General features: G+C 39.4%; 1 long non-coding RNA gene across 1 annotated transcript; it reads left to right on the top strand.

Moving 5' to 3' along the window:
- The first annotated feature begins 1,355 nt into the window (after positions 1 to 1,355).
- On the top strand, positions 1,356 to 10,523 carry LOC134297397 (uncharacterized). Its single transcript, XR_010004121.1, has 2 exons — positions 1,356 to 2,657; positions 9,789 to 10,523. It is a non-coding gene; the product is annotated as an uncharacterized LOC134297397 (long non-coding RNA).
- The last annotated feature ends 1,148 nt before the right edge of the window (positions 10,524 to 11,671 follow it).

Below are 11,671 nucleotides of genomic sequence, written 5' to 3'. Positions count from 1 at the left end.
GACTCCATTTCCAAGATTTCAGGGTTATTCTGGCCAGTGAATCCTAGCAGTTGTAGTCTAAAGCAGTAATTTTCCCAACCTGTGTGCTGAATTATAGTTCCTTGCCAGAGTATGTGTATAGCCTTTCAGGAAAACACTGGCTTTATCAGAAAACACTGTGAAGCAATTGCCTGAGTAGATTTCATACAAGATGCCCAGTTTCTGTTTTTGACCTCCATGGCTGTGTGATGTTAAAAATGCATGGAGGGTAGGGAAAGAACATGTTCACTTCAGGTAAAAACAATATCTAAGGCTGGTAGTGCAGATAGCTTTTTCTTGAGTTTGCAGTTAGGACTGTGCCTGAACATACTCCAATAGTAACGGGAAGAGGCACAGCAGCACTTTTGTAACCTTCGGTTACACTTAATTTTAATAATTAAGTGTTGGAGGCCAATGTCACAGCAGTGGGGATACCTGCTCTGGATTTTTGTTTGAACTTTAAAGACCCTATCCAAAGTAGATAGGGTTAAACAATTTTGATAGCTCATGGGACATAGGAACATTAGTAGTAATGCATCATAGAAGGTTGGTTTTCATAATTCACACTCTCAAACAGCATGGGAGAAATGAGTAAAAATACGCATTAAAATACACAATAACTGTATTGTATGTGTGCATGTACTCACATGACCTGCTGGGTTATGGCAACCCTGTGAATTTCACAGGCAAAGAATACTCAAAGGCAGTTCTGCCAGTTTCTTTCTCTAAAATATAGCCTACAGCACCTGGTATTTATTGATATTCTTCCATCCCAGTACTATTTATTATTTTATTTATTTACAGTATTTATATTCCGCCCTTCTCACCCCGAAGGGGACTCAGGGCGGATCACATTATATACATATAGGGCAAACATTCAATGCCCATATACACATAGAACCGAGACAGAGACAGACGCAGAGGCAATTTAACAATCTCCTGAGGGGATGTTCGATTCTGGCCACAGGGGGGAGCAGCTGCTTCATCATCCACTGTGACAGCACTTCCTCATTCCAACATCGTAAATTAGTTAAATTTGCCTCCCCACTTTAGAAGTGGTACCTTATTTCCTACTTGATAGATGCAACTATCTTTCGGATTTCTAGGTCAGCAACGGGCAGGGGCTATTTTTTTTATTTTTTTAATTGACGGGCGCTCACCCTGCCACGGGCTGGCCTCAAACTCATGACCTCATGGTCAGAGTGATTTATTGGAGCAGGCTGCTCACCAGCCTGTGCCACAGCCCGGCCCCTAGTCAGAACTGCTCCTGCTTAGGTACCAAGATCAGACAGGATGTAGTGCCTTTAGGGTATTTAAGTCATAATAACTACATGGGAGTTTTATTATAGAAATTATATTATAGAAATTCTGACAGGAAATCAACTAGCTAATGAGTCCTATGTGTACTAGTGTGATGACTCATGGGCCTTGTAGTCCTGTTCCTAGTACTATTGTGGCAGACGAAGAGGAAAACATGGGGTTTTCGCCGGTTCAGCAAGAGCCGGAGTCCCTTCACCTGCAGGATGTTGATGTTTGCCCTCAAGAATTCAGCCAAACAGGCCTTGGGCAGAACTCCCCTCCGTTTCCCAGGAAGGAGTCTTATTCTAGAGAAAGGGGAGTCAGAGAAGCCCAACAGAGGAGTTTACGCATAGCTGCCAAACATCAAGCTGATTAGGCCTGCTTCCCTTGGGAAATTCTAAGGAGTCACACATCTGGACAGAGTTGGGTTTCGCTTCTCGTTCTCTAGGGAAAGAGTTCTGTTGGCGGGAAAACGAGACCCAATATAGGTGTTTGGCGCGAGGGATTCTTTGCGGAGTCAATTGATCACCTTCAGGAGAGAGATCGTGTGTGGACTTCGTACCCCAGTTCCTTGCTTCCCGGATCAAGCTTCAAGCCTTGCCCTGCCTCGCGGTTTTACCACAGACCCTGCTTCATGCTTCATGTTTTGCCTTGTCTCCAGTCACGGACCTAGTTAAGAATCAAGTTTATTTCCAGCCTTGTTGTCAAGCTTCATTGGACTCTAAGACTCTGTTATTTCCCCACACTATTGCTTGGCAAAGTGTGTGTTTCGGTCAAGTGGATTAAAACTTTGAACTCTAATATCATTTATTGGACAATACATTTTTGGACTATATTTGACCTCATTTGAAAGGTCTGCTTCTGAACTATATTCTTCACTTGTTTTTATTGATTTTATATATTTCTTTAATAAAGATATTAGATAGAGACTGGCCTCTGTGTAGGGTTATTGGTGCCCAGCAGCCAGGGACCTGACAACTAGGTAAACAAAGCAAATAAATATAAGTAAATAATATACAATTCAATGAATCAGGCTTTGATAAAACGTCAAAGGGCACCATTTCCTGCAAGACTGGGGGCTGAGACATTTCTTCAAAACTAGGCTTCAATTGTGAAGACAATTTCAATTCCAGGAAGCTGTTGAGGTTAGGTCGAAGCAAATTCAGGGATCAAAGTTTCTTGGAGGAAAGAGCTACAAAAGAGGACTTGAGAAGATGAAAGGGAGGAAAGTTGTTTCAAGAGGTTTTCATTTCTATTTTTTGGATATAGAAAGAAGCACAGAGATTAACCCTCACACTGGGTTGCAGTCACATAAGCGGAGAGGCGAACAATGGGGAAAGGTGAGTCTTGAGAGTTAAAGTTAAAATCAACATGGGAAGAGAAACTAGACCCAGTGCTATGAGTGCAGAAGTCTTGATGGTCTGGTCTTGAACTCTTGTAAGTTCAGCTGTTTGTAGCGCTGATGAATAAGGATGGCCATCTCCTTATGTGATCAGCTCATGGGCAAGAACAAAACATGATCTTCTCTCCACAGTGGAAACAGTTGCACCTATTGAATTTGGCCAGTGATGATTAATGTGGTTCATTTTTTTGAACAGTTAATGTGCTGCTCAATGAGCAAATTTCTTCATATATTTTGAGATCTTAAAAACTTGAATATGAGAATCTGAAACTGGCAGATTCATCCACTTCTGTTCCCCAATCATCCATATACAGTAAAGTCTCACTTATCTAACATAAACGGGCCAACAGAACGTTGGATAAGCAAAAATATTGGATAATAAGGAGGGATCAAGAAAAAGCCTATTAAATGTCAAATTACATTATGATTTTAGAAATTAAGCACCAAAACATCATGTTTTACAACAAGAAAACAACAGAAAAAACAGTTCAATACATGGTAACATTATGAAGTAATGACTGTATTTACGAATTTAGCACCAAAACATTCCAATGTATTGAAAACATTGACTACAAAAATATTGACTAATAAAAATTGACTACAAATAAAGATAGAATTGCATAAAATGAACTTACAGTAACAACATTGTCAGAAGTTAAATCCATAAAAAGTTCAGTCCTTGTTGCCTAGAAAAACAGCTGTGGATCTGGGTGGGAGGCAGACTGAGTTGGATAGTCCAGAACATTGGATAAGTGAAAGTTGGATAAACGAGACGCTACTGTATATACTGTGTGTGTATGTATGTATGTATGTATGTACGTGTGTGTGTGTATACACACACACACACACACACACACACACACACTAGTACAAATGGAATAGCTGCTTAGGCAGAGATCAGTAGGATCTGGTTTCATTCAAGTCAATGGTGAGGACCTCTTGATTATGGCACTTTTTGGGGGTGAAACTTACACCACTTTTTGGATTATAACATACAGAATCCATTAGCCAACAGCTGGGGTTTGGGGAAAAAACAGAATGGAAGTACATGCAATATAGAAATTACACTACAAAGAATTTACTCTTTCATTCCACCTTAAATACTATCTTATTCAAAGGCAAAAGAACCTATTCCCTAGCTCTAGTAAATGCAAATCCAAGCCCCATTTACCCTATTTACAGTATTTGGTTATTTATAACTTGTTTTCCAAAAGATTATATGGTTGGCTGACATGGGGAGTGTCTAGACTGCAGAAAATCACAAGTTCAATTCATGGCAGCTCCATTTATCTGGAGTAGACAGTTCTCGGCTACAAAACTCCAATTTCTATGTGACAATTTCATAACAGTTTTTTTTTTAAAAAAAGCACCCTCCTTATTAATTACATTTGCTTGGTCAATACTCTGGATTTCTGCTACGCACTGTAACTATGTCCTATGTCAGATGTGACAGAAATGTATTGATTTCTTTATAACTGTATTTATAAACCCATATAGATGAACCTGTTAGGCATGGGGCTTTGCAAATCTGAAGGCAGTATGAATAAAAGTTATAATAAAATTCTTTGATGAGGGTGTGGAAGATCAACAAAGTAGGGTTTGTAAAAAATAATCAGAAGAAATTGCACCTTTTGTAATATGACAGATGTCTGTGTGCTTCTGGGAACAGAGGCTGCATCTACACCAGGCGAAATATTCTGAAATATAGCTGCACCAGATATACCATGGGGGTCCTCCAAATCTGATCAGCAGTACAGTTGGTCAACCAGGCAGTCAGTGGATTAGCAGTAGTGCCCTGTGGCCACCACTATTGTTTTGCTGGCCAGAAGCATCTCTCCACCAGAGTGCCCAGCCATGTGCCCATCAGAAACAATATCATCTGTGAGGCTCTTCCAGGGAGCTGCTTCTGGTTGGTGAAACAGTGGCAGGTCTTTCCGACATGTGGACACTGGATCATTCTGGATCCAGCCCAATTCAGCTGTCCAAAAGTCCAAAACACTATGGAGTCACTCAGGAGTTTTCTAGAAGTTCTGGAGTAACTTGCAATTCTTTGTGTGATGGATTAAAGGCTGGAAGAAGTAATTCTGCTGTGGAACAGTCCATATATCACATAGACTACTTGTAGTAAGTTTGAGGTGAGTACCGTATAAACTCGAGTATAAGCCGACTCGAATATAAGCCTAGGCACCTAATTTTGCCACAAAAAACTGGGATAACTCATTGACTCGAGTATTATACAAGGCTGGGAAATGCAGCAGCTATTAATAAATTTCAAAAATAAAAATAGATACCAATAAAATTACATTAATTGAGGCATCAGTAGGTTAAATGTTTTTGAATATTTACATAAAATTGTAATTTAAGATAATAACAAGACTTTAATAAGATGACGACTCAACTCTGATTACCTATATACTCAAGTATAAGCCAACCCGAATATAAGCCGGCCATGATCCTCACTCGAGTATAAGCCGAGGAGGGCTTTTTCAGCCCTAAAAAGGGCTGGAAAACTCGACTTATACTTCAGTATACTTGCGTATGATGCACCTAAGAATACAGAGATTGCAGCCTAAACCATGACATGAGAAATGAAACTGTGAAGAGTTGCAAGTTGCTGTTGTAAGTGCCATTGACCGCCATGGATATTACTTCTGAGTTCGTATAAATAAGATGGTCGATTAGATAATTTCATAATGTCATCACTGTTTTGAAAGTCTTACCTTTTCACTGAGCCTCTACAAGAAAAATAATGAAAAAGATGATTATGGTGTAATTTCAATATTGAGCTATCAAAGCAAAGCAAAGCAATCTTTTATATAAAAAAGCCCAAGATCCCATGTTGTCAGATGCAACTATAATGATGGAGCTCTGTTGTCATTGTTATGTCTAGTAATGCCACCTCTTTTTAAAATGTCAATCTTTCTTTTTGTATATTTGTAGGATTTCAATGTATCTGAAAACTTCCAATTTAAAAATTACACACATAGTCCTCTGCTTTTCAGCATAGCAGTGCCCCACTGAAGGATTGCTTAAATGCTGGACTTATGATCCTGTAACTACTGGCAATTTAGGTTCACAATTATTTCCAACCTAATGTGACTCCCAATCCCCACATTTCAGCCTGGCAGCTTCCCAACAGAGAGACCTCCAGGTTGCTGCAGATCAGGGCACTGGGGAATGATGACTGCAGTACTTATGTGATTGTGAGATGCATGGAAAATCAGCAACTGGAGAGACCCCTTGAATCTAGAGTCTCAATACTAATAATGGCCAGGAGAGTGCTGCAAATGTCATTTTTGCAGTGCTTTGGAAATCCTTTGGTTGGGGCCCTGTCAGGCTAAAAGGTGGTATGTAGGGGGTCACATTTGTTGTAAACCTAAATCACCCAGCAGTTTTGAGGTTCTAAATTTAGCTTATGATCTCATAATTATTGAACAGAATGCCATCCATACTTATGTTTAAGCAATCTTATAATATTTCTAGATATTTAACACTGAGGCGGATTAAACAATGAGTATAGCGAGTGTCCCATTAAGCAGACTTTACTCTTGCATTGTTGGTTAATATCATACCGTCAGGCTTTTTGGATCCATCCTATGGTTGTTTCTACTGCTGTTGCTACATGTCTTCAAGTTGTCTTTAACTTATATTGACCCTATCATAGTAACATACTCATAGCCCCCACCCACCCACCCCCAAAATCAAAATCTTGGTGTCTTGGTTTTTACAGATGTTCCTGGGGTTATTTGGGGGTGCTGATTAGACTGCATCAGCTATAGTTCCTTCAATATATAGTTATCATAATTCCTTATGGATGAGCAGATGAAGAATATTATTTGGCATATGTTCTGTAGCTCAAAAACCAGAGCTGACAGGGAGAAACTGGTGCCATTTTCGGAATCAGCAGATCAAATACACCCAGAAATAGTTCTAATATTGATGCCCCAAAATGTGTGTTGGTCAGGGAAGAGGTTTGCCATTGCCTGCTTCTAACTCAGTGGTTCCCAACCTGTGGGTTCCGAGATGTTTTGGCCTAAAAATCCCAGAAATCCCAGCCAGTTTACCAGCTGTTAGGATTTCTGGGAGTTGAAGACCAAAACATCTGGGGACCCACAGGTTGAGAACCACATTTCCCCCTGGAGAACTCACTTTGGTATAAGGGAGGGGGGTGTCTAGATCTCTAATATTTATTTTTGGTGACATAACTATGGTTGGTAAACATCCCCACATCATGCATGCAAATATATGTATTTATGTTTTAAATATAAGGATCCAATTGCTGTTGTTGTCTCCTACATCTGTATTCCCATAGGATAGGATGGCTTGTAACTGCTCCTATTTACCTGCCCCACCTACTGCTAACTCCTTTATCACTTTTCACAGCAACACGACTTCAGAGGGCCGGCCACACAACAAAAATCTAGGATAAAAGGCAAGGCTTTTTTGCATCAGATTAAGCCTTCATGTATCAAAAAGAGCCGAATCCAAGTGAAGTATCAATAATGCCATGTGTCCAGACCATAGCAGCTACGAGAAGATGGGTCCTGGGTCCTATGTGAAGATGGGTCCTATGGCTGTATATCTTTGCTGTGACTAGAATACTTCTATTGCTAACACAGAATGAACTTATTTACCTCCATTTGGCAGCTGGCTCATAAGGACTCACCGCCGCTTAGCTGTAGATTGCTTGTAAGCATTTTTATCCCCAGAATTTCAGATGAAGTTATGAAATATAAGCTTTTGTCCTCAAGCCTTTATTGAAATAGAATTACAGAGATTTATGAAAGAGGAGTCAAACAGTATTGGGTCATCAAATCTGTTTGTGCTGCATACAGAGTGGGTAGCAGTCTTACGTGATCCTTTGAAGCTTCCTTCTCTATATACATATTCTAAGTGCACTTAACTTGTATTTTATATAAGAACATGATGCTGGGTAACAGTTTTCCTTAGAATTGGCCTTTAATATGTCATTCATTTCATCCTTTCTGCAAGAATCTATGGCTCAGATTAGGACAATTTACCCTTCAAGTTGCCAGCATATCATTTCTATGGTGTTACTAGATACAAAGGCAACATTAAAAAAACCCTATGCAGAACCATGAGACAAAAAGATATCCACTTGTGTGGAATCCCTTTTATTAAAATCAACTAAAATATCTCAAGAGTTTGGAAATTGTGACTTTTAGGCTCTTTATCAAGTTTAGTACATAATAATAATAATAATAATAATAATAATAATAATAATAATAATAATAACAACAACAACAACAACAACAACAACAATTTATTTTTCTGTCACATCTCCATCTCCCCGTAGGGACTTGGGGTGGCTAACACAGGGTCAAGCCCAAAAACAAATAAAAACACAGTAAAAATACAGGTAAAACAGCATCATTAATCAAATAAAACACATTAGACCAGATGATACAGTCCAATAACAATACAATTACTGTAAAAACCAATTTAAAAATGTGAGATAATGACAATAAGGACCACCATTTAAGAAAAGTGAAGTAAAATGGGAGGGAGGTCTAGGCAAAAGTGCAGCGATGTATATTATAGTGCCATATGGAGCATAGAAGAACAAAATGCTCAAACATTCTCAGGAGAATTGGAGTGAGGTAGGACTTCAATTTATTTACAGGGGAGAGTAAAGTGCGAGATATAGTGAAATCGTTTAAATAGAGGTTTAATCATGGGGACTAGATTATTCAAAAGCACACTGGAAGAGTCAAGTTTTAACTGCTTTTAAAAAGATGATAGGGTAGGTGCTTGCCTGATCTCCCTGGGAAGGGAGTTCCAGATCTGGGGGGCCACTACAGAGAAGGCCCTCTCCCTCATCCCGACAAGCCGAGCTTGTGATGGAGGTAGAAGCGCGAGAAGGGCCTCCCCAGATGATCGAAGAGATCATGCAGGTTCATAGGGAGAAACAGTTCACGAAGGTAGGCGGGCCCCAAACCGTTTAGGGCTTTATAGGTAAGAACCTGCACCTTGAATTGGGACCAGAAAATAATTGGTAGCCACTGGAGCTCCTTAAACAGGTGGAGTTGACTGCTCCCTGTAATTTGCTCCCATTAACAGTCTGGCCACCGATAGTTAGACCAGTTGTAGATTCTGGGCCACCTTCAAGGGCAACCCCATGTAGAGTGCATTGCAATAGTCCAATCTGTAGGTAACTAGGGCGTGGACCACAGTGACCAAGTCAAACCTCACGAGGTATGATCACAGCTGGCACACAAGTTTTAATTGTGCAAAGGCCCTCCTAGCCACTGCCAACACCTGAGCATCAAGTATCAAAGCTGAATCCAGGAGGACCCCCAGATTTTGTACATAGTACAAAGAACGTAGGGTTGAAAGAAGATAAAGGAAAATCCCTAATTTGGCTATATGTTGTAGTCCTGAGATCTGTATTTTAATGTAGCCCAGTAATAAAGATTCCAGACTGAAGGGATCATTCAGAAGCAAGTGGGTATCCAACTCTGAGATTGGAAAGCTACCTTTATCCTAACCCATTTTAGATAGTTATAGCTAGTGGCTCTCATTTCATGTGGTCATTAATTTTATTTTTGCCTGAAGTTTGAAGTAGCTGTCCAAGGTCCTGAACTAATTTTGAGATCAGGTTCAACATCTTTCACTGCAGTTTTACACATTTGAGCTAAACCCCTAAGCTCATTCACTACTCAGCTGACACGGGGCACCACTGATGATAGTATTTGAGAGGAAATCCATTGCAATTATTCATCGCAGTGTTGGGAAAAAAGTAACATATTGATCTGCTCATGACTTTTCTATTACATGATGTTCATTTTTGGAAGAAAAATAACCCTTACAACTGATAGGAGGATGGTATAAAACTTTTACAATTCTCATTAAAATGCATCTAAAATGCCCTTTACAAGTAAAGTCTGCAAGTAACTAGGAACCATGTGTAGTTTCTAGTGACTTTATAATTTCAACAATAAAGTTGTGCTTATTCAATATAGTACTTTGGGCTTGGAAGTTCATTCCACTCATATCATCTCTTCATGAACTAGTCACAGCTAATGTTTCTTGTACGTTTTACGCACAGGGTCAGATTCAACCAAGCAATGCCTTCTGGGATGAGGAAGCAATGGTGGCTCTCCATTTCTGAAGACACAACCGTTGTAACTTTGTCTATCTCCTTGGGTGAAACACACAGGAACCTGAGTCAGCACGGACCAGGAAGTGAAGAGAAACACAACAAGCGTTATATGAAATATCACCTGAAAATGGTCCCCATCACAAGATGAAATGCGTTTTCATGTGAAGGACTGAAATGGCTTTTGAGCCTTGAAAGTTTGCTCATTTGTGTGAACATCTGATTGTTGTTGATGCAGAACAGAAAGCGGGAGAAAGGGACATTTGTAATTCAAATAAGCATTTCTGACTAATACAGCTTGAACACTTGACATGACAAAGCGACTGAAGCAAGAACGGCTTTAGGCCTCGTGTGAAAATGCCCTAACTCTAAACCATGGTCAATCCAGTGGAAAAGGAAATATGCTTTCAAAGGGAATAATAAACCTACTTTTCAAAGGAAATGTAATCTAGAAGCAAAGGGGATAAAACAGAGACACTTGACAGAAAAACTATAGTTTATCACAATAATACTAACAAAATAATTCTATGTACTAATGTATTTAATATCCCTATGTAATAAAAAAAAGGCCTAGCAGAATATACATTAATTCTAGTGGAGTTTAATTTTGAATAGCCATGTATAAAGTTTGCAGTTCAAAATCCAGATTTGGCAATCTGAATTATCATTAAAAGTTTGACATAACCATTGTTAGTCATATATCTTGTGCTATATATATGAGAAATTGAAAGGATTAGCCAGCGATGAATGAGGAACAATAAATGGTTGCAGAAGCAAAAGAAAAGCAACAATTTCTTGGTGCAAAATGCAATGTCAACTAAATGACTTTTACTGATTATCAGATGGTGTATTTCCTGTTTTTTGAACATCACAAGTGAACCAAATCCCAATTTCATAGTGTTTGTTGATTTGTATCCTTTTGCATAGCGATCAGCAATATCTCACTGAATGTGTCAGTTTCAATGCACCGAAGAGGAACTTCCTCCACCCAGATTTCATCTTCAGAAATGTTACAGCAATTCTGAGATTTGGCAATCTGAATCATCACTAAAAGTCTGATATAATCAATGTTAGTCATACACCATGTTCTATATATGGAGAAATTAGAGGACTAGCCAAGGATGACTGTTCCAAGAGCTCCAGAGGGGGCATTTCTTGCACTCTAAGGCCTTTGTTCCTTCTCAGAAGCAGCTTCATTTACCCCTAATATCAATAGTATGTATAGCAGTGGTTCTCAACTTGGGCTCCCCATATGGTTTTGGCCTACAATTCCCAGAAATCCCAGCCAGTTTACCAGCTGTTAGGTTTTTTGGGAGTTGAAAGCCAAAAACATCTGGGGACTCCAGGTTGAGAACCATTGATGTATAGGAACCGTAACTTCTGTCAATCCTTGTTAGGGACCTCTAGAATTTCTTCTAGTACTCCCCAAGCAATAATGCCAGAAGCTATAATATTCTTCAGCAATAACGTCTGCAACAACATAGTATACTAGATTGATAACGTAATGTTCTGGTAAGTACAAGGAGAGTTAAGAGGCTGCTTGGAAAAGTAAGCTGCATGAAGTTTTGATTCCAAAGAAAAGAGCCATGACAAAATGGCACCAAAGTGTTATGACTATGCAGTGTGTGTTTATTATATTTAAGTGGTTAGACTACATAGTAAGTGAATAGGGGTGAGGACTTGGATTTTCCCATCATAGGCCCTCTTCCATTCCTCTTTATAGCATCGTGTCACTGGACTCAGTGTTATGTGGAACTTTTCTACTGGGTCCTTCTTCCACAAACCATCAAGCAGACCACTCGCCTTATTCCTTTATTCTTATAGGGAAAACA

Source organism: Anolis carolinensis, chromosome 3, assembly GCF_035594765.1.
Source record: "Anolis carolinensis isolate JA03-04 chromosome 3, rAnoCar3.1.pri, whole genome shotgun sequence".
In the NCBI taxonomy this organism is placed as follows: domain Eukaryota; kingdom Metazoa; phylum Chordata; class Lepidosauria; order Squamata; family Dactyloidae; genus Anolis; species Anolis carolinensis.
This window is presented reverse-complemented; position numbering and strand designations above follow the sequence as displayed.